Below are 23,863 nucleotides of genomic sequence, written 5' to 3'. Positions count from 1 at the left end.
AAGTGACTGGCGCCTGGTCCTCCCAGCAGGACCGTTTTCTCCGTGGTCCTGACTCAGATCTTCCTCGAGCTGTGTGGTTGAAGCAAGTGATGAAAAGTCAGGTTGGTTGCAGTTCACACGGAGAAGCAAATTGGCCGCGACGTTTCAGCCCTGTGAGGTTTGTTTAGGATTAGCTGAGAATCCTCAGGCCTGACTCCACTGTGGAGGAGCTGGCGACTGAGGGCCCCTCTTGGGCGGGCCCTTCTTGCGGGCTTTTGTCTGAGGACCCCAGAGCACTGGGGAAGGGTAGGAGTCTCCGTTCTGGCGCCAAGAGTGGCTTTTTCAAAGACAAAGGCGTGCCTCTTAACCTCGCCTCTCCAGCGCCCGCTCTCTGTCGTCTCGTTGAAAAATGGCAGTTAATAGATTTGCTAATGAACAGAAGAAATAACTGGAAATAGTGGCAAATCATTTGACAGTGAAGTGGTTTATAACTTCTGTTTATCAAATGATACTATCATCGTTATTATTTCTGTTGGAGTTTTGAAGAATTCAGCCTGGTCTCCAGAGCCCCATTTATAAGACATTTTATTTCTTCCTTTGTAATGCCTAGAAGTACCTTTACTTCAGAGACATCCAGACCTGTCTCCCTCTCCGCCCCTCCCCAGCTCCATTTCCCTTCCTTCCTGCCTCTCCTCGTCAACCTCCGCGGCTCCAGCAGGCGGGGTGTCCCCTGCTGACCAGGCTGCAGGACTCACACTGGCGGGAGGGATGCTGTGGTGTTTGTTTTTGCAGTTCCTGGATTTGGTTTAATGTACAATTGATTTTTTTAATGTATTTAATCATTTTTTTCTTACCTCATAAGGATTAACCTGCGCAAACCTCATTTTATCCTAAGTGTGGCTTTGGGAGGAAGGGAGAAGAAAATTGAGTTTCTCTAGCTTATTTTGTTCTTTCACTTTTTATTTTCCGAATGGCTTTTCCTGCGAAGCAGCTCTGTAAAATACAATGTATTTTAGTGGCCATTACTTACTCATTACTAACTGGTCTCTCCTGCTTCCCTTTGTCTGTAAACTAAGTACAGGGGGCCTGAAGATAATTGGTAGCTCTAGCACAGACTCGCCAATTACAGATCAACAGGGAAGCAGCCCAGGGATGGTTTGTGGTTGGCACTGGCTGCCCACCTAGCAAGTGCGAGTTACTCTGTATCTGCCGCCGAGTTGGGCTTGACTCACTGGGTCCTTCCCTAGTGTTGTGCCTTGGCTTCCCTAACTGTGTCACACGGCCTCCCCTCTTTACAGATTCCAGCCTCATTTTATCCTTAGGGTGGTCCTCACGTCCACGTTGTCCTTTCTCAGTTCCTGACCCTTTGCCTTGCACATCGAGTATTAACATGGAGAGGTTCTGCTCTGGTCTTTCTTGTGGTTCTCTGGTGCCTGGAATGGTTAGGTGTCAGGCTGCAGATGAAAGATTGCCTTGAAACCAGGGGTTTTCTGTACAATTGTGCCTGCTGAGGCCAAGTAAAGGCAAGTCTTTGTGGGTGTCAGTTTTGCCCCCTTTTTGAGCATTTATCTGATTTGTATTCCAGCTTATCTACTTTGCTCTGGCTTGGGGGGGTGGAGTTGAAAGTTGTATCTCTCTGTTGGGCTGCCAGGCTCTTGTGTAAGGCTGTTAGGTGCTGAAGCAGCAAAGCAGTCCCTATGTTGTATGGTCGTAAGCAGAGTACATTTTTTGTTTGTTTGTTTCCTAGGTATTTGGCACCTGGGCAGCTTGTTAAGCCCTCTGTGGGATGGGCATGCATCCTTGTTACTCAGCTCCTGGCAGGAAGTAGGCCCTCAGTACATATTTGCAGACGGTGTGCATGCGTGAGAGAGAGAGAGAGAGAGTGAGAGAGAGAGAGAGTGAGTCCTCGCTTATGTAGACGGTGGCGATGAGCCGAGGGGCTGGAGTGCACAGTGGCTGCCTGGCTGCCTGCTGGGAACTTAGGGTGCCACATTCCCACCGATATGCACACTTCTGTGGATGTGTAGTGTGTCATTGCCACGTCGGCAACACAGTGCGGGCATTTTATGAAAGGGAACGTCAGAGGAAACATTATAGCTGAGACCTTTATGGCCTTTCCATTATTATGGTTTAAATCTTGACAGTCTTTATTCGCAGTGGCATGGGGACCAGCAAAGACCATGCTCACTGCTGCCTCCCGTCCCCTTTCCACATCCTGTTCCGGGGCCGCGACCGGCACTGGCAAGTGTGCTGGCAGCGGAGCTGCTTTGCACTTTGTCTAGAAGCAGCCCCTTTTGACTCAGAAGTTGGAAACTACATGACTCACCATTCTATTTGTTTTATTGCAACTGTCATTTCATAAAACACCCTGAGAGCTTTAAACTGTAAATACCAAAGGGAGGCTTTGTCTTTTTTATTTTACCTCTTCTGTTATCTCTACTCTTTTCTTTCATGTCTCACTTTTCTCCTTCCCTTTCATAATTATTTTCGCTTTCATTAGTCTCTCTTCTTTTATTTCCCGTCCTGCCTGGGCCCTCCCTCACTTTTGATGGTTATCATGGCATCTGTAGGTGAAGCAGTTTCTGCTCACATCATGGTGCGTTCTTTCCAGCGGCACTGCCATCTGACCACGAGTGTGCACTCTCCGGGTCTGTGTGGAGGGGAAGCGGGAATCACAGTGCACGGCAGCCTTTGGAGAGTGTCCATCGGCTTCAGCTCCAGTAGCAAAGTGCCATGTAGCGTCATCACGGTGTCTCGCCCTTTGTGCCGCTGCACTTTGTCAAGTCGTGGGTGCATCCCAGTCCCCCTCCGCCCCCACTGCCCTTATCTGTCTACTTCCTTGAGTGGGGTTAAGGGTACTAGGATTTTAGGACGGCCTGTAGGACACCCATGAGTGCTGGTGTCCCTCATCAAAATGATGTTCACGGGGAGAGGGCCTGGATCACGTTTTCTTTTTCTCTCCTAAGATGTTTTTAAAGCGGTCTTCCTAAAGTTAAGGGCGCCTGCTCAGCCTTCTGCCTTTGGCGGGGTGTTAGGATCCAACATTTTTAGGACTTGAGCTCTCAAACTTTCAGGATCTTTTTTTTTTTCTTGCCGTTTCTGACACTGTGGCACTTGCCTGAGTCACCTGATTGATGACATGAGCATCACTGGGTGTTAAACACCTGGCCAGGGAAGCGAGGACCCTCTGTGGGCTCACCCACAGGATGGCAGACAGATTGTAGAATCGTAATGAAGGGGGGCGCGTCCCTGATGCTCATCTGCTTTGGAGCATAACAGTCCCAGCATGCACCTCAGGAGTGCCGGTGGGAAGCTGGCACAGTGTTGGGGGTTGTATTCCACATTTGTCAAATTCATAACCCAACAGAACTAATTTTAGAAGTAGCTAGTTATAACGAAAAAGAGTAGTGACTTTAAATGCATAGCAGCTTCTCTTAATCAAATGCTCCTTGTTTCCTTTTTCTTCTTTTTTAAAGGCCTTTGGGTATGTTTTGGCCTTCAGAGTGAGCCATCCTCTGAATTCTCTTGTAATACAACTTCTTTCCTATATGTCTTCAAAGAAGGAGAGTATTTCCATGTTGTGAGTAGGGGGAAATGTGGTATCAGTATTTAATAGGTTCACAGCTGTGAACTTTAAAAATGGGTTCTGTGTATCTGCTGGGTGGCATTCAACACAGAATGCCATGTATTTCACCCACTTGGCTGGATGTCTGACTCACACAACCGCTGTCCCTGCTGCTGGAAAACAGAAAACCACAGGCTGTTAACTTAATACTCTTCCCTCGGGGGCTGGGCGGGGCAACGGGGGTGCAGAGCAAGTTACTCTCACTCCCTGGGGAGGTGCTGGCAGAATGAGCAGGGGCCTGGAGTCTCCGTGAGGGGTGCCTTCCAGCCTGCTTGTGACCTGGGTGTCTCCTCTGAGGGACGGGGGACCAGGAGCAGCCTGCCAACCGTCCCTCGCAGGCTCCCTGCCTGTGATGTCTTCTCCCTCCCTGGGCAGGGCCTGTTTGAGCACAAGGATCGTTTAGTCCTCGTGGCCTGTTCACTCCTTGGCTTCTCTGCTGAGCTATCCACCAGGGGTGCCAATTCTTCCATTTAGCTGACTATTATATAGCCCTTAAAAGGGAAGGGTTTATTTTAGCTGGCTGCTATATTGATTGCTATAGGGACGTTTCTATTTTCACTGGCTGCTATATTGACTGGGAAAGGGAAAGGGGCTGTATTGCCGGGAGCTGTCATATTGACTGTTACAGAAAAGATCTGTATTTAAGCAGTACCAGTGCACTGGGATCTCCCAGGCAGGATATTAATGCTAATTCATCCGCTCACCCCCTGCTGTGAGTGTTATTTGTTTAAATCTGTAGATTCCCACAGCGCGTTTATATCCTCACTAGAGTGAGCTCTGCTCCCTGTAATTATTTAACATTATATGCTGATATAAATTGTAACAGTTAAAGAATGGTAATGGGTAGCCAAAAAAGAAAAGAAAACAGACAAGAAGGAAACAGGAAAATAAAAAAAGAAAAAAGAAAGGGAGAAAATATATGAAAAACACATAAAATGTGTACCTTTTATATTTATAAATGTGTATGGATGTGTGACATGTGCATATATGGCCTGAGAAACGGCAGCGTCGGATTCTGAAAGAGCAGCAAACAGCTCCCTCTCTCCCACTCCAAGCTGATTCGTCCAGAGTTGCCCAGTCCATGTATCGTGCATCTGTGTGTGTGCACACGTGCCACGTCACCTTCCAGAAAGACCGTACTGGTGTGTGCAGTCTGCACACGTGTGCGTAGTCCCACACAGAGCATGTGTGTGTTCCGTGTAGTGACAGGAAATTTGTCCATTAGCAACTCGGCTTCTTGATGAGCAGCTGATGCCTGCTTTTCCTTCGAGCTTCCAAGTTCCTACAGGAGCCCTGGGCCTGAGACCTGTCTCTGGGGAACGCCAAGGCAAATGCTCAGTCTGGATTGAACCAATAGGCCATTGGGTGTCACTGTCGCTCTACTGGCTATGGTGGGAAGAGGGCTTTTCTGCTGGGGAAACTGGATTTCAGAAGAAAAAAAGTTTTCCTGATCAAGTTGGAGGTGCAGTCTGTTTGAGATGTTGGTCTGCGTTTTGAGATCCCCTTTTAAAAGTCGTCGTGTCCTTTGCGCGCTGCTCAGCTTAGCTCTGGTGTTTTACTGGTTCTTGAGATTGTGAGCTCTGCTTCGGGCTCACCTGGAGCGCAGCAGATGAGCCTGGTGAGCAGCAAGTGCTGTCCTGAAAAAGAGGCAGCTCGGCCGTGCTCTGGAAGCCCACGTAGCAGGGACAGAGGATTTGGGCAAGATTTTTAGAAAGGAGCCTGAGAATCTCCTTGCACAGCCTGAATCTGTGGCCCCAGCCTCGGAAGTTGGGCTGGGGCCGCGCGCTGAGCCCAGCGCTGCTCCCGGTTGCCGGGGCGCGGGGCCTGCTCCCCCAGCTGGCTGCTCAGCAGCGTGGAGCTGTGCCAGGCTTCACCACAATTCATACTGTGTCAGTTTAATAAATGCACTACTTAAATTATGAAATTACAAAAGAAAAAAGAGAATGCACTTATTCAGACTCTTAATACATTAAAAATAAGGCATTAAAACTCTGACTTTTTTTTTTTCTTCCAGAATCAATAATGAACAGGAAGGGTTGTAGACATTAACAGTCATGGACATTCAAACTCTTATACATAAATTATCTTAGAAAAATGCACATAAGACTTGAATAATGTAAATACATTAATGCATTTAATAATTTAAACATTAAAGCGCAAGCAGGAATTTGAGGCAGAGGCTGTTCTGAGGTAAGGGATTGGTCCTGGACGTGTGGGCCCTGGGATCGATGGTGGGTGATTTCCCCTCGAGGCACCCGGGGGAGAGCAGACCTGGCCGGCCAGTAGCGCCTGCGCCAAGAATCCCTGGACATTCCTGGTCGCAGCTGCCTCCCAGCCCCTGTTGTCATATATTCTGGCCTTCGTCCTCAATTCCATGTTCTCTGTAGGCCTGTGCTTCTAATTATTTGTTTGTTAGAGAATTAAATGCTTCCACTTCAAAGGACAGTGAACTTTGAGAATGTCTTGGTTGGAAGACCAAACCAAATTAAAAAATCGTCACTCCACTCTGCTGTTAGTGATCGGGGACACAGCAGTGAGGGCTCCTCAGCGTTGGTCAGCCGGGCTCCCAGCCCGGAGCTGCGGCCGCCCCATGGCCCGTGGGCCCAGGGCGCAGTGTGCTGATGGGTTTGGAGATGGATCTACTGGGCGAGCAGAGCTGATGGACTGTGTTAGCCTCTGAGTGCTGCGTACAGAGACCGCGGGTCACATGCCAGGAAACGCGGCCTGCTGCGGAGCTAGTGGTCGGTGATCATGCCTTGCTTTGATTTGAGCATTTAGCCATTGGATAGACTGGTGTTACCGTTTGTCCCCTTTTTTCAAAATTGTATTAACAACAGCAGAAACTCACTGGCATGTTAAAGCCCACTTTTCGGGCAGAATATGAATGACTGATTTCAAACTTTTTCCCCTCGCCCGAGGACATTTTTTTCGATCACTTTTTTTCGAGGGAGAGGAGGAAAGAGAAATAATGATGAGGGAGAAACATCGATGGGTTGCCTCCCATATGTGTTCAGACTGTGGATCGCACACACCTGGACCGGGGATTATATGCGCCCGGACTGGGGATGGAACGCGCAATTCAGGCAGGTGCCATGCCTGGGAATCGAACCCGCAGCCCTTTGTTTACAGGACGACACTCCACCAACTGAGCCACACTGGCCAGGGCCGGATTCCGTTTTTGACATCTGCCCTATGAAATGCCCTGGGACAAAGGACGAAGCCAGGACAGTGTGCCTCAAGTGTTCTTGTATGAACCCCAGTGCTGTTCTCCGGCACCTCTCCAGCCTCGTTTTATAGCCTGAATCACAGCGAGAAATGGAGAAACCGTTGGAAATGTAGCACGGGGTAGAGTCTGAGCGCTTTTTCTCTGCCTGTAGAAGAGGAGTGTTTATCTGGTCACTAATGCAAACTGCGCCGCTGGCTTTGCTGTGGGGCTGAGGGACCCTTGAGAAAGGATTTAGTGACTGAACAAAACCTGTTTTCATTATTGCCAGATCTGTTGGAGCCTTTTAGTGGATCTCAAGTCTCCTACTTGGAACTGGTACATGGGGTCATGTTGACCCAGGCCTAGTCTGTTCTGACATCTGTGGCTTTGTTTGCAACCATTGCCAGTCCTCATTGCCACCAAAAGCAGCCTGCTTTCTAGCGAACGTGGGTACGAGCCTGCCCAGAGCCACTTGCAGGAGAGGGTGGCTCTAGGCTGCCCTGGCGTGTGCAGCCGATGCAAACAGCGCTAGGCCGTGCCACCCAGGGCAGCAGAGGGACAGCCAGGGCCTTCGGACCTGGTGATCAGGTGTCAGTTCAGAGAGCAGTCATGTCAAGAATGGGCATGGACCGCCTGGGAACAGACCTCAGGGTTAGCCTGTCGTCCTTGGGATGTGCGCAGACTCTTCGCCATACCTCGTGAACACGATCCCTTTCCACCCGTTTTCCTTTCAAGAGGCAGGGCCTTTCCTACCTGTTTTATTTCAGCTTTGGGACGACTGTCAGTCCCAAGTCTGTTGTGTTCATTTCTTCTCCAGAGTTTTCAAAGCCCAGGCCACTCCCTCTGTTGCTTGTCCAGCCTGGAGGAGCAGCCTTGCCTGCCCTCACTCCCGGCCTCAGGGCCTCATCCCGGGGGCGGGGGCGGGGTGGGGGGGGGACGGCGAAATCGAGGGAGTGCTCGAACCAGGGAGAATCGGATTCCCTTTGGCTCTTGTTGGTCAGACCCAGAAAAGTTTCCTTCTGTTCCCTTAAGTTCCAAGGAATGTTTCATGGCCTTACTGTGTAACAGGCTTGTTCCAGGTTGGGGTGGGAGTGGAGGCTGCACAGGGGGCGGTAGGGGCAACTGCACCATCCTGGTGGTGGGGCGCGGTGCTGGTTGCCATCAGCAGAGTGAGCAGAGAGTGCCGATCGGGGGGTCAGTTCACCCCTGTGATCTATCCCTGCGCAGATTTCCTTTGAAGACAGAGGAGTCAGGTTCATTAATTAAAGGAGCCTGGCTCAAGCGCCCTGTAATTATAGGTGCTAGAAATCTGAATTTTAAGAGGTCTGTGCAGCTGCATTTTGAAAAATGTAGGGAGGCACCGAGAAGTACAGGCTGTGGGCAAGAATGTGGCTGAACCAGATTTGGGAGGTTTAGGTTTTGGCAGAATTCCCCTTCAAATTCATATTTATTCTTTCTGTTTTTCCTTTCTTTCTTTCTTTTTCTTCTTCTTCTTCTTTTAATGGGGAAGCTGAAGCTTTGAATTAATTTGTTGGCTGTCGAAGACTACACCCTGTGACAGAGGCTGGTGGTGTCAGTATGGAGGGCGGGAAGGGGCCGCTGCAAAGCAGACGGTGCTTAGTTTTTAAGAAAGCCGGGGCGGCTCTGGGCCCTCGGGGTGCAGTTTTGAAGAAAATTAAATAATTTCTTTCTTGAAATGAGTGAAAGGAACAGGAAATAGAAAGTAAGTTTGAATGTTATTGTAAGGAGATTAGTCCTGGGCATACGTGAATCTGGCTTTCATTTCTCTTCCCCACAACAGTGTCTCCTCTGTCATAAATCACTTTTTGATGTGAACCCAGAGGTGCCAACAGGACATTTCAGACCTTTATGAGAAGCCCTGACCTGTCCCTTTCCTTTCTTATTTCTTCGATTGTTTGTAGGTTGACCTTTCACTTTGGGTGCTTTCTCTCTCTCCCTCTTCTTTTTAAAATTTTTCTATTTGATTTATAAGGGTTTTTTTTTTTTTTTCTTGTCAAAAATGTTTAATTTGGTCTGTGCCTATTTGCATCTCTGTTAATTAACCATGGCTAATTTGGGATGGGGATGGGGAGGTTAAGATGAGTAGGGGTCCTCTCCCCGCATTCCCCGAGAAGGAAAGAAGAGACTAGTGGCGAGTGGGTTCGCCAGAAACTGGATGCAACTGAGCACACGGACGAACACAAACCCAAGGCTACCACGAGCCTCCTTTCTCCTTGTTGGCCTTGTCTCCTTGGGGTGTCACAAGCTTTATCCCATTTCACAGTTTGGGCCCTCTGCCCCTCCTGGGGATTGCAAGGGGCTGAGAAAAAAATTATATATAAATAGAAATATGTCTATATTTTAGGGTAATTCTCTGTACTCTCCTTACATTCTTGGATTGTGTGAGTGTGTTGGGAAATCTACCGCACACTGGAAAAGTCTTGAAGACTGTCATTTGCTGCATTTACAATATGCAGATTGCAATTCCAATTAGATTGAAACCTCTATTTAGCAGAGTGGTTTTGCGAAATAAATAACTTTTGAAGAAGGCCTACCATATATAATAAATACATATTGTCCTTCTAGCGGCTGGCCTGGAGCGCCCTGCCTTGCAGACCCTTGCCCTGAACTGCTGATTCAGACACAGGCGGCACCTCTGGGTTCTTCGCAGAAGCGGCGCTTCCCCTTCGCTCTCCTGGCACAGGGACTTCCTCCTTGATTTACAGCGCTCGCTCGCTCGCTAGCGCCGGTGAAGGGGAGACGGCGTGAAGGTTACGATGTCCGTCTTGTCCTCTCAGAGAGCAGGCGCGCGCGCGCATGTGTGTGTGTGTGTGTGTGTGTGTGTGTGTGTTGGGGGGGTGTTTTCCTCCCTGGGTGCTTGTGGTCATGGTGGGGCTCAGGTGCCCCCGCTTCTGTCTGAATGAGTCAGCCAGAACTCTTGGCGTCTCTTCCACCCTCCAGCCTAGTGTCCTCCAACCCGGGTGAACGGTGTGGAGAGCCAGCTCAGGATTTCAGGAAGAGGAGCACACCACCTAGCAGAGAGCTTCCTCCCAGAGCCCCCCTTTTTGTAATCCTCCTTCTCAGCCCAGCTGTGGCAAACTGACAGATAATTAACAGATCAGGTCCTCCTATTAGGTGAGTCCAGAGTCCTGAGTCCCTGATGCTGGAAGCTGCTCTTGCTTATGCAGGTCCTTTAGCAGCTCTGCATGGAGGGGTGGGGTGAGGGGGATGTTCTAAGTGGTCCTAGCAGAGGGCAGAGTGCTTTGGGAAAAGTAAACAGTGCTCTTTGGAGGAGAGTGCTTAAAAGGGAGAGAGGGGGCAGTGAGGTGCCCAGCTTGAAAGCACCTGGTGAAAATACTTGGACTTGCAGGGTTGCGGCCCTGAACACCCCGCCTGTCTCAGGGAATGGTGATCTGAGTTCTAATAGGAAGCCTGATTACAAAGAACATTTTGAAGGCCACTTAGTCTCCGGCCGGGCTGTGCATTAGGCTAATCCTTTGCTGTAACAGTGGACTGGAATTGCAAAATTGGAAGTATACAGTCTGTCGTATTTCAGCTTTGGCATTAAATATTTCTACCCCGGTGCCGCCCTGCATGGCTTTTCCTCAGCTACCCACCTTTTCTTTCCCCAGTGGAAAGAAAAACTCATTGTGAGAGTAATCTCTTCCACTGACTGGTGACTTTTAAAAAGTACTTTTGTACTCCTCTTATGTGGTCACTTCTCTCATCTTCATGATTTGAAATATTAACGTGCAGATAAATATAGCAACACGTAGGGGCTACACATAGGCTCAGGTCCTGGGCCTGGCATGTTGGAGCAGAAATACCTAATTGCATCAAAACCACTCTAAGTTCATGTATGTGGAGCCCATCAAGCTGAAAGCATCCAGACAGCATCTGCTGTTATCAAATCACTCGTGAATCCAGCTAATTAAAATAGAGCTTCATTTTTCTGAACCATTGTTTGGCAGGAATTCGAAACGGGCCTAACCCAATTTCTGCGTGTTTATGAGCCTTTATTATATCAGAGGTACTTTTCTGTAAATGTACAGGGCAGCGTTAAATGAATTGATCCACGCAGTATCACTGTAGGCGCACTGTGGACTTGCTAATGATTCCTCTTCCAGCTTTCTGGTTTCCAGACACATTCTTGAAAGCTTTATGTTGTCTTTTTTCATTCTCTCCTCTTTGTCCTGCTCTTTTTCCCTTTTCCCTTTGCCTTTTTTATCTTTGAAAACAGGATGCACTTTTTATTTGTTTCCTCCCTTAATAAAGATTTCTTTTCAATTTTTCTTTGTTTTTCTTTTCTTCCTTTCTTTCTGTTTTTGCTCTTCTCCTAAGGATAGGATTTGCCTTTTCCTTTCTCTATTTATTGCTGTTTTCTATTTCCTTCTGTCTCCTTATTTTTCTCTTATCTCTCCTCCCTTTTACATTTTCTTCAGTGCTTTTCCTCTCACCTTCTCTCTCCCTGTCTCTCTTCTTTCTACATCCTCCCATCTTCCTGTGAAACATTCTTGCACCTCTGCCTCCACATGCAGATGCAGATGAGGGCGGCCAGCAGGTGCCCCTGGCGGTGCCGGGATCTGCTGTTGGGCGGTGATGTCAGCCTGTTTGCTCCTCTGAATTTGCTTGCATGCTTAATTTTAGGTTTTTAAAAGATTTTTAAAACCACATCTACTCTACTTTATAGCCTAATAATCCTACTTTGAAGATCAAAAGTGTTATATAAATGTGAACTAATTACTCCTTGTAGCACTTTGGTGAGTCTCTGGGCAGTAGCAGTTCCATTTTACAGATGAGGAAGCAGAAACAGGACAGGGGAGCAACTCTGAAGCCACCGAGGAAGTGGGTGACTGAGTGAGAATCAAGACCAGGTCATCTTTGGCTTTGATTCTTTGATCACCACCTCCTGGCACTTTACTTTCCTCCCCATGAGTATCAAACATCTTTAAGATGATATTCATGTACTTCTCTTCATGTACTTTTAGCCTTCTAAAGTTTCATTTGTAGTCTTCAGATGTTAAATGAATTTCTAGGTAATTCCTGGGAAAGAAGGATGCCAAGCCACTTAGGGGCTGGTACAACCCCCCGTCCATTACAGTCTCCAAGCGGAGCGCTCACTTTCTGATTCCAGCAGCTTCCAGTAAGTGGGCCTACGTCACGCGTGCTGGCCCCGGTGATCACAGCATTGTAGGAAGTGCTGCCATGTTTGATTGAATTTAGCCATTCTGCAGTGACGTGTGTATGAAGTCGTCTCTTGCATTACTGTGGCCTTTATTATTGCTAATGCATCCTGACATTACAGGTGTAGCCTTGGCTCTCCTAGAAAGGGCAAAGCTGCTCTTACCAGGCTTAAGAGCAGAATTCATGAAACTGTTATACAGTGAAACTGGTGTTCACATTTAGTTAATAAGCAGAGTAAGGGAAATGCTTTTATAGAAAAGACAGCCAAGTGGCAGGGGCCTGTTATAATTCCTCACCCAGCACCGTTCCAAAAAGCGGATTAGTTAGTCTTGCTTTCCTACAGAGAACTAGGGCCAGTGGATAGAAGGTTCAGGAAAGCAAGTTTCAGCTCGGTTTAAAGAAGGACTCCTGATGATGAATTGACACTCTCTTAAGGGAATGAGTTTCTCTGTTCATCATAAGCATGCAGGGGGAGGCTCACTACTCATTGGTCAAGGCTGCTGAAGAGGGGAGTCCCAGATCATCGGAGGGACTGGAGGGCCCAAGATCTCTTCTGGCTTCTTTCCTTGTCTTAGACTGTAACAATGAAAGCAGCGTCTTTGCTTGTTCTTCTTGACTTTACAAGTGCCTGGTATGCTGTATGGACCCAGTGAATGCTTAGTAACTATTCATTATTTAATCTCTGGCTTCCTGCTTCTTAATCTAACTTGGATAAAAACCATTCCTGTTCAGTTTAGGAAAGTGGCCATCTGTGGCCCCTCGTGGAATGAGTCACCCTGGATAGCCACATTTTCTAGATGGCCATCGAGAGCCATATGAAAAGAAGGCAAAATTCTTTAAAACTCTTTGCTGGGAATTACATAAAATGGGTTATGTACTTTCTTGCTTTATTAGGCAAGCAATCTGGAATATCGTTTAATCCTGGTGACTCAGTATTGTCCTTTTGTATGTAAATGTTTATGTGTGTTGTAAGTGTGGCTCTGTCTTCAAAACCTGTTGAAATACAGATACATTGTCTCCTCTTCCCACACTCTAAACAATTCCACCTATGCTCAATGACCCCAAACTAGTGAAGTTTTTGAGGTTTTCGTTTGCTTTTCATAGATGTTTCTCTCTCGACATTTGTTGCTTGCCTTCCCCCCAACCCCCTTCTTAGTGTTTGTTCTGCAAGTATCTCTTTAGAAGCTGGCTTGTTTCTCCTTTCTCATTCACAGTTTTTAATCTTCTGTGATTTGGTTACCAGCTACCTAAACTTGTATACAAAATAAATAGTAAGTGGCATGAGTAAAGCTTTGCTGTGTGTATAATATATGGAATTCATAATATCCTTTTTGGCAGTGGCGATTTCTTCTCCCTGTCCTTCTTCTTCCTCCTCTATGTTGTTTTTCTCCTTTTTTGAATTGGATGAGATTGGAGACCTTAGCTCAGGGACAGCTGGTTCTTGTCCTTGACCCTCCTTGACCCAAGCCCACATCCCTGGCCTAGGTCTCACAGGCTGCCTCATGGAGTTAATTTAGAGATTACAAAATGGCATGGCTGGATGGAGGGCCCAGAAGGTCATCTGTTTAAACTCTTATTTTACAGCAATGAAGGAAATTGAGGCATAGCAAGGATATGAGATGCTGGGTCTGAGGACACGGTGGGCCTCTGTGCAGGCTTTTTGGGACCCTGCCTGCCGCCTTTCTGCCCTACCGCTCTGCCAAGTGCCCTTCCCTACCAACTTTGAGCCATACCTGTGAATGAGGAAATAAAGGATTTGTTTAGGTAGAGTCATGGTGAAAAATTCTCTGCTGGCTATGGGCAGGTTCAGAATTAAAGTACATAAACCAAAAACCTGTTTGTTGCAGTGTTTGACTGTGTTTGCACTCAAGGATGATATCGATATTGTGGGAGAAGCTTTAATCCTTTCATTCAAATTTACAAGAAATGCTGTTTCCTTTTAGTTAAAAAAAAAAAAAAAAAAAGTCCAAGAGAGCATTTGATTTGAGGAACCAAAAGTCTAGAAAATGTATCCGGGAGTCCTCGTCAATTTGGGGCATAATGAAATATAAAAAATACTCAATAAAAGCTCCTTTATTACTTTAACTGTTTAAATGTGGAGTTTTTAGCCATCAGGTTAATGTTTTGGTATCATTTTTTTATTTGATTGTGAGCACTTTTCCAGGTAGCTCTGCCACTCGAACGCTAATCAGATTCCCACAGATGAATGGTGCTAGCTGCAGCCTGACATCACCGCAGTTTTGCTTCGACATTATTTTATTTGGTTTTCCTGTAAAAGTTAATAACTCTGTGTCCATGTGTTTAAACAGGCAAGAAGAGGGAGAGAAAGGATAAGGAGCAGAAAGCGACAAGTGATGTCTCAGGAAGCTTTTGCCAAATTGAGAAAACGTAGGGGTTTTTTGTAATTTCAAAGTATCTCGCTCTGTGAGTGGGGTGCAAAGCAAGATGGTGATTCATAATCCTTCAGGTAACAAAAAGTGAACTTTTCTGTGCCCCTGACAGAGCTGGAAGGAATTATTTAAGAGGAAGGAATTGATTTAAGAGGAGGAGGAGGCAGGAACCCCATAGAACCGATCTTCTTAGTGGGGAGAATTGTGAAAATTTTGTGTTAGTTGTAGGGAAGTTACATGCTTGTACTGGATTACCGTGACTGGTAAGAACATCAGCCGTAGGGCACGAAGGCCCTCCCTTTTAACTTCCCGTCAGAGGTAGGGGACCTGTTGCGAGAGCCTCATGGCCAAGATGGCTCTGGTGCTTGGTAGACATTTATCGAATCATTTGTTTTTAAAAGTGTGTTTGCGAATTGGTAGCCGTGGTTGTGGAGAGGAATGCTTGCGATGTTAAGGGAAAGGTTAGCGAGTGTTTGAAGCCAGGATGACTGCCATGTGATCCTTGATGTGTGCTGTGGACCTCCTCGCGGAGTTGAAGGGTTCTGCACCGGGGTTTATTAGAGAAGGCAGCTGCGGTGACAGCTCTTGCTTCGTCCCCCCTGAATGTACACCGTGGCGCTGCAAGGGCAGGCCTGGCAGTGAGTGTGAGAATCGGCTGCACAGTCTTCAGGAAGTGGCGATGCTGGCATCGCCTGTGTCGGAGGTCCCACCTGTCCCCACACTCCACGTGTGGATGTTACATCTGAAGTCCTGTGCAGAGGGCGGCCTGTGCCGGCTAATGCTTTCTCAGGAGCTGGAACCTGGCACCAGCGTGCTTCCCGTGGAGGTGCAGCACGCCCGGCGCCCGTGAGCCCAGTTATTGCCAAAGGTGGTTCCCCCGACTTTACACACTTGGGAGATAAGCTGTTGTGTCCTCTCTTGCAGACTTGTGTGCTCAGTGAGGAGGGCACCTGTTTTCTGAGAGGAGCTGATTTCATCTGAGCATTGAATAGAGTTTGTAATTCCTGCCATCTTACTGTAAATTTGAAAACTTTTGAGTCTGCCAGCTTGCTGTATTATGAATCATACTTTTGGAACTCATACTTTTATTTTTTTTTTCCTTAGGCCAGAGAAGAATCTAAAATAATAGCAGGAACTAGGATTTGGGGGTCTTCCGTTAGTAGCAGATCTTAGTTGTTTACTTTCTTTCGCTTTCCAGGGGATCCAAAGGTGACCTCAAGGCGACCCACATTTGTCATTTTATTTTTAAAATTTTTGTATGCAAAATATTTTCAATAATGTTCTGTCCAGTTAAGCAATAGCTAGCCTAGAGGCCAAAGCAGTTGCAGGTTAGCTACAAAGGAGTCCAGGTAGGGCTGGCTGAAAACTCCTCTTTTTATGGGGAGGGGAGGTATGCATATTAATCCAGTAGATTAAATAGGGAGTACTGCCAGCAGAGAGGGAGGATCAAGTATAAAAGCAAAAAGGTAAGCAGAATGCGATCCTATGCAAAGAAGAGGCCTCCGTTCCTTATTTGTCTTTGGCACAGTGCAAAGGAAGTGCTCAAGATATCCTTATTTCTGTTTTGTAAAAATTTATCTCTTGTTTTATGCCAGTATCCATCATGTTTGTTCAGCCGCAGGACACATGTGTAGTGGTATCAGAATGGTTAACTTGTACTCCCATGGGAGACAGCTTTATTAACCCAGCACAGTGTGTACATGTAGTTCCTCTAGTCCTTAGCCTTGTAGTCTCTATTCATTCTCTAAGTTACTCAGGTAAATTTCCCTCACTTACTTCAGTGGAGCTATGTCATATATCTGTTACACAGATTCATTCAAAAATAAATAAATTTATACCCCTTTTACCCATCCTGGCCCTCAGCCTCTGGCAACTACCAGGCTGTTTTCTGTGTCTGTGAGCTTGTTTTTTGTTTCTGTTGTTTGTTTGTTTTATACTCCATATAAGAGAGATCCTACAGTGTTTGTCTTTCTCTTATTTCACTTAGCATAATGCCCTTGAGGTCCATCCGTGTTGTAGCAAGTAACAAGATTTCATTCTTTTTTATGGCTGAATACGATTCCATTGTATACATTGTATGTATACCACAATTTCTTTATCTGTTCATACATTGATGAACACTTGCGTTGTTTCCATATCTTGGCTATTGTAACTGGTGACACTTTTGTCATTTTAAATTCTTTCATTGCTGTCTTTTGGATTTATACTATTTCTAGGCCATGACTACTACTTATGTTTTTGTAGTAAAATCCATTTTTTAACATTTAGCCTTTCTCCAATTTTTTTTTTTTTTTTTTTTTTTTTGGTAGGCTGTCTGGTAGGAGAGCCCCTTATTGAATCCTCAGAGGTTTTAGTTTTGTGCTGTATGTGGGGCGACGGTAGATGGAATTTCTTGGTCCAGAACTCACCTTCCTAGGAACCGGGAGCCTGTCTCATCGCCCTGAGAGCGGAGGGCGCCGAGCCCTTGTGCAGGGTCCCTGCCCTGCATCACCTGGCGGCCATCTATCCACTCAGTGTCTCTCCCCCGGCAACGAGTTTGTGCCACTCTCTGTGGCGCAGGCTTTCCTCATCCCCTCCCTAATCTGACCTCCTGAATCCTCTCCATAGTGTATGCTAGAGCTGACCCCTCTGTGTCTGGCCCAGGCTTCAAAAGAAGTGGGAACCGAAGCAGTGTTTCATCTGGTGAGCATCTTAAGGGTTTGGAGAGGAAAAGGAGAAGGAGTAACCTTCAGAAACTTCCCTTGGTGGAGAGGAAGGGACTCGGAAGCAGAGGCAGTGGTATCCTTAGGAAGGTCCTGGGGACTGTGGGCTACAGAATTTCGGCATTGGAGTCACTGGCCACCGTCACTGAGTGAGCTCACGGTTCTCCCAGGGAGCCTCTTGGACACTGAGTCATCACATTCCTTTGGAGTGATTCAACCTAACAGCTTGACACCTTCGTTAATTTTACAGTACGAAGCCTGGGTGCTCTCTGCCTCTTCTTTAACAGTGCAGGGAAATTAGAGGAATAGAAAATATGAAACCAAGGGCAACTGGAAGGAGACGTCACGGAGCTCTTGAAAGATACTGCGTTAAGAAATTGAACTCCTTGCCTTTTCTGGGTGTCTCCTGGGGCCGAGCACCCAGCTCCTGCCCCACGTCGTTGGCACAGAAACCCTTATTGCTGTCCCTGGCACGCTGTCCAAGCCTCCGCCTCTCAGCCAGCTTGTTTACCTTCTCTGCTGAGGTCACCGCTACCGTGATCCATGTATAATGGCATTTTCCTCCTCTTTTCAGAATGGAGGCTTTTACAGTTTCTTATCTAAACAGGACTTCAAACAGTTTGCTGCCAGTTGGATTTCAAAGCCAAGGAAAGGCAAATGTCATCCTTTTTTCCTCCCCTCTTTGGGGTACTGCTTTGTTGGTTGCATCAAGAATTAGAGGAGTTGCTATCTAAATTCAGGTGGGGATGCATGGGGACAACGCATTGAGATGTGCTTTTCTTTCTGTCTGAAGGAGAAAATACTTTCCCTTCTCAACCTTTCCTAAAAAGGAACTTTGATCTTCTCAACCCAGAAGCAAGGGTTTTCATTTCCTCCGCGAGACAAGAGTGAGCCCTGCAGCCCTTGCTGGGGCACCGTGCCGGTCGCCCCCAGCCGCGCGCCTTCCCCGCGCTGCAGCTCAGCCGGGCTGGCCGGCTCCCTCTGGGTACAGGCTGGCACCCAGCGTCTCCTCCAGAGTCACCCTCAAGTCCCTAAAATCACGTCACTTGGTGTTAAGTAGTACATGCTGGTTTAAATGCTTTTTATTCCCACGTACATTTCTGGAAAAACTAGTTTAATAAAATAACCAAACAATGAAATTCTGTCTGACAAGCAGTTCATGCAATATTTTTCACTGGGGCCAAGAAAAACTTAAATGCAGAGATATTTCACTTGGAAGGGTAGTTTTTGTGCATATGATGTTGCCATTTTCATAAGTGCTTTTAGTACATATAGCAGTGTGTTTTAAGAGAGACTGGGGTCAATAATGCCTGCTTTGGGATTCCTAAATACAGATTTACACAATAGACCTTAAAAATACTACATTCCATTGCGTCACTTCTTGTGCACTTCTACCAAAGATATTTTATTTCTTTAACGTGAAAAACAAAAGGACAGAGGAAAGTAAAACAAAGGAAATTAGGGCCCACAGCTTAATTAGTGTAGGGTTGTAACCCAGATCAACAATGGGAAGGACACAGTGACAAAAACCAGGAAATTCCAAGTTGAAAAGAGAGGCTCTTTCCTTTAACTCCTCGAGCGCCAGGGCCCTGGCTGGCCGGCCCCTTGCCCAGTCGCGGGAGCCGCCTCGAGCACAACTCGCTGGCTTTATTTCTGAACTTCCTGGCTATTCCTGACTTTCCCCTCTTTTTCCCCTCCTTGATGCAAATAAAACATATCTTCGTGTGTGTGTTAGTCGTAGATAACCAGGCTAAAAGTACCTCTTGATTTTGTAACCCTCAGAGAATGAGAAAGAGGAAAAAAAAAAATCCTGTCACTGTCATCTGTTCATTTTTAATGAGCCATTTTAAAAAATTGAAAATAAAAGAGGAAAATGAATAGGTGTTGAACCAGCCCGTGATATGTAAATGCCAACTAGTAATTACCTAAAACCTCAATTTTTATTCTGTTTCATCTTGCAAAACATTTCATTTTCCCTGAGTGAAAACACTTCATTTGGGTTGTGCGACTTAGACGTAGCGGAGCGGCCACCCGGCCTGCACGGCCGCCGCCTCCGGCTAGGGGGCACTTTGGCTCCGCGCTGGGGCTGCCCGAGCGCGTGTCCACCTCAAGGTTATTCCCCTCTTGCCATTCCAGTGGTTTTGCTCCGCGCGGCGGTGGCGCCCCTCCCCCACTCCCACTCCCACTCGTCTGGTTTCGGGGAGCCTCGTTCCTCCTTGTCCTTGCGGAGGATTGTATTGAATTTTGGCTGACCGAGCCTTCTTCTGCATATTAACTTTCCCCTCTCACCTGCCTGCTAGACCCTCGGCTTCCCCGAGTCGCATTTCACACTCTGAGAGCAGCTTTCTGCCACTCTCCCTTCTTCCCCTTGACGTGGATGTTGAACACAATGGCCTCTATTTTCTGTTTGTTGCCTCTTCTTTTTATCCTTTCTTTCCATTTTGGTGGCTCGGGGCAGCTCTCCTCAACTGAAGCTCACGCCCGGTTGCTCCGCCGCCGCTCCCCACGTCCCCTTTCCGCGCCTGTAGACTTTCTTTCGCTCCGGTTTGGGATCTGACACCTTTTGGATGTGTTCATGGACCAGCCTGGGCTGTGGCTGTGGCTGTGGGTGACCCTCCTTCCAGGGTGGCTGCTCTCCTCAGCCTGACTGGCCTCACTAGCAGAGAGAGCCTGGGGCTGTGGACCACCGATCAGGGAGGACTCGACACAGAAAACCAGAGTTATGTTGTCCTAGGACCCTGGCTCGGAGAGTGCTTTGCCTGGAATCTCAAGGAACACGGCCTCTTTAGTGAGATATATAGCTTCATAATTAGCCCGCTGCCTTTTTTTCACGAGTGCTGGCATCAGCGTTCTACGGTGTGTTTCTCTGATTAACAGCTGCTTTGCAACTATTTCCTTGTGCCACCGATGACCATATTTGTCAAGGAACTCCTGACAGAGTACTGATTTCTTACTAAAACGAAGCTTTTCTGTTTGAAGAGGTTCTCTCATTCTCGGCAGTGCCCAGCTTTTAAAAAGTCAGTCCTTGTTAAAACTCGCGTTGCCTTGGTTTACTGCTTGTTAACAGGGTTCTGGGCACCTCTCTGCTTTCGAGTGCGAGCGGAGGAGCCTTTCACAGGCAATTTAATCTCCCCGAGCGGCGCAGGTGCAGCGGGGCTGCATTGGAATGGGGTTTCGGCCTTTTCTTTTGCCCTCTAGTTGTGATCTCTCTGGGTCAAAAGGGAGATCTGGCTCTGGTTGTTAGTGTCATTAATTTTTGAATATTTTTAATATTTAAAAGTGGCTAATGAATGCTCACATTTTAGGAGATAGATGTGCATGTAGCACGCAGGAGTGCTGGAATTGGTGACATTCCAAGTAAGTGTCACTGGAGACAATGCATCAGGTTTACATGTCAGGTGCAAAGTGCTACGGCTCCCTCAAACCCCAGGCTCGTTATTAGGCAAGCCCCGTCCCCCTTGTGCGGGAAATAAAGTGTGCATCCTGGAGATGACAGCGTGCAGGGCTTTGCAAGAGAGCACGGAGCACATAGGAAGCAGCTCTTCCGCGAGGACTGTCAGGAACCTCAGTTCTTCTCACTGGGGATTACTTATCCCACACAATGCATTTAACAGCACATAGTTCATCGTAGATAGCCCCTGAGTATACTGTATTCCATTGATTTATACAGTTACAAATCCTGGTCTCTCAAACACAAATCTCTCTCAGTTGGCCAATCATCTTGGAGGCAAAGGTGTTTTCAACCTGAAGTCCCCTCTCTTCCCCCCACCCCACCCCCGCCGGGTCGCTGACAGTCACTTCAGCGGAGCCATTGCAAAGAATTGCAAGAATTGACTCCTCTTTGTATTCAGTTTCACCTCTAGCTTTAAGTGATAAACAGTAAAAATTATCAAATTTCTGTAAAATTGCAGAGTTGATGGTAGCCAGGTTGTCTCATTTTGCTTTCTGGGATAGGGACGCAGAGGGTAGGGTCACAGGAATTGGGTGGCAAGAAACTTTACTTCTGTTTTCCTTGGAGTCCGTTGTCCTTGGTGTTGTGAAGCCAGCTGCTGGTGACTGGCGGTGTGCTCATTGAGAACTGTCCGGCGCGAGAAGCGGAGAAAGGGAAGCCAGCGCCATACTACCGTGTTCTCAACAGCGAGAGGCTCCCACAGTACATCAAAGCGCCAGGATTTTCCCTGGCTTGCTGCGCTCCCACAACATGCGCAATAATGTTCTGTCTCCGTTTTACATCTTTGACATTGAGGCGGAAGATTTGGCCTGAATTTGTGTGATTTCGTTGGGCACAAATATAACCCATGAATGGTCACATTCATCTCCTAATTAGAAAATCAAACGATAACACAGGACAGGCTGTAGGCACCCCATCACTTCATCCAACAAAAGCGTGTTGTATGAGCCGGACCTCAGCGGAGGCCGGAGTCTGCTGAATCGCTCCGTGAAGTTAATGAAAGGTGTCCAACAACAGGGGAAGGCGGGATGCAGGACAACTGCACCGTCGGTGTGTTTACTGTGTTACAGTTTTTGCATTGAGGGTAAAGATTTTGGGGAAATCTATGTATGTGTGTAGGGCTTACAGAACTCTAGGTTGGACAGGCCCTCGTCCCCTTATTGCGGTTCCAGTTCCTTGGGCGGAGGGAGGAAGGAGAGCAGGAAGTAGCTGGAGAAATTAGTGGCAGGAGGAGAGAGGTTTTCATATGCTCACACTTACATGTAGCTGCTTAGCTGGGTCTCTTTCTTATTCAACACATTACGTTGAGGCTGTTAGTTTGGATGCTTTATATTTTTGCATCTGGTGTGGTGATATCGATGCTGTTAAATATGTGATTTGCCTGTCGCCTGCATTTTCAGACAAAGATCAAGAGGAACATAAACAAGCCCCAAATATACTTTATGTAGGTGTTTGGCAGTATTATTTTATATGGCTTGAAATTAGTGAATGGAAACTTTAAAAGAAATTGTTCATATTTTTGCAAGTTTGAAGTGTGCCGGGGACTTTGTCAAATTCCCGTTAAAATAAATACATCAATTTCATCTCCCTTCCAAATTCATTTATCTTGCTTTTTTAAAAGGTGTTTTCTACTTTACCTGATGTTTAAATTGGATTCGCTCGTTTATGCTGTTCTTTGCTATATCCCCTACGTTTTTCTTAAATGAATTACTAATGACAGCGCACTCCATCATCCCCTCTCTACAGCCACTTTAAGGAAAGCATGGTGATCTAAACCTTTTAACCTATTAAAGATGATTTTTCCCAATTGAATCAGACCCACCACAGGTGTAATAACTAATCATTTAAACTACACCTGCTATTATGTATTTTTAAGCCATTATGCGTGTTGGATAGATGATAATTCATGTTTATTGCATTGTCCGATGGATCCGTTTTGCCTACACTAGGCTGATTAATGTATTTAAAGAAATAAGAGATGCAATTTTTAAAAAAAATTGATGGAATGCGCCAAGCACTGCATTGAGTGCACCATTAAACCCATCAGAACTTTGCTCTCTGACCAGAAATGCATATACCAAGGACTATATTAAAAAAGCAAGGTGAAACCTGTGCGTTTTAGTGGTGGGATTCTGTTTTCTTTCTCTGTCATGGAAAATTTTGGAAAGGACGAGGGGAAGGCGTATGCTTATGGGTGGATGAGTGGAGCCTGCCCTTAGCATCCCTGCCTAGGATGTGCCGGCCCATTTCCTCCGGCACCTGGTGCTCAGGCCCCGGCGGGCGGAGGCCGCCCCATGGTGCGAGCGCTCTCATTGTCTCCTGTGTCGAGGTGTATCTTTTTCTCCAGGGGAAGAACAGTCTTCCCTGAGCCATCTGAGCTGTGCACATTGGCATTGACCCCGTGGGGGCTGTGACTGTGTGACTCACTGTCCCTCCTCTCCCCAGGGCACGACCCCTCTCCCTTTCGTTTTCTCCCTCCCCCTCGGCCACTTCTCCTTCGCACCTCTCCCCTGTCCTCTTCTTTGCCTCGTCTTCCGCTGCCGCTGTGCCTCCTCCTCCTTCTCGTCTCCCTTTTCCCTCCTTCTCCCCTTTCCTTTGGCTTTTTTCCTCCTCTTTCCCCTCTCCCACGTCCTAATTAAAATATCCATTTGGGGGATGTTAATCCGACTTTTCTTGATTTTGGTGCAACCAGAGGTGAGCTGGTCAAGGGCTTGGGGAGGGGGTGAGTGTGCAGCTTTGGGGTCCTTGACTCTGGAGCATCCGTGTTTTCTAGTCCAGAACTGGGTGGCGATCACTGCAGGCCGTGATGGTGGCGGACATGTCTGCAGAGCAAAACTGGCCCCGACCTTCAAAACTGGGATCCCTGAGTTCACCCTCTAGGCCAGCTTCCCACAGAAGGACTGCAGGGAAAACACACAAGGAACTGCCCTGGCTTTCTGTTTTTCTTTCTGATTTCTCCTTGTAGCTTTCGCTACCAGAGAAGTCTGTCTGGTCTCAAGGTTAAATTCATACAGAATATGAAGAGAATATTTTAAATTTGTATTTTACTTGTAGTCACAGTGCTTTCCGTGTGAATCTCTGTATACCTGCTACCCTTAGTTTGAAGGATCTTAGAGAACTTCCTTATATTTAGCCCCTTGGAAAATTTTTTTCTTTCAACAGTGTATGAGTGAACTGCAGTGCCTGTTGACTTTACTTGTAACATGAGACTATTACTCTTTTGATTTTGATGAGATGAATAATGGCAGTCATTTAAAACGGCCCCTCTCCTACCTGGGGCAGGTTCCTGGTGCACTGGTGTCTGGGGTGGAGAGCAGACAGGCGGCG

The 23,863-nt window shown here is 47.0% G+C and overlaps 1 protein-coding gene across 2 annotated transcripts in view; it reads left to right on the top strand.

Moving 5' to 3' along the window:
• PEX14 (peroxisomal biogenesis factor 14) overlaps nucleotides 1-23,863 on the top strand; it is a 130,455-nt gene that overhangs the window by 27,684 nt on the left and 78,908 nt on the right. The window lies entirely within an intron of this gene.

This window comes from Pteronotus mesoamericanus, unplaced genomic scaffold, assembly GCF_021234165.1.
Source record: "Pteronotus mesoamericanus isolate MK-2021 breed Mesoamerican mustached bat unplaced genomic scaffold, CSHL_Meso_final contig_557, whole genome shotgun sequence".
Lineage (NCBI taxonomy): Eukaryota > Metazoa > Chordata > Mammalia > Chiroptera > Mormoopidae > Pteronotus > Pteronotus mesoamericanus.
The sequence above is the reverse complement of the archived record's forward strand: the minus strand, read 5'-3'. Positions and strand labels throughout refer to the sequence as shown.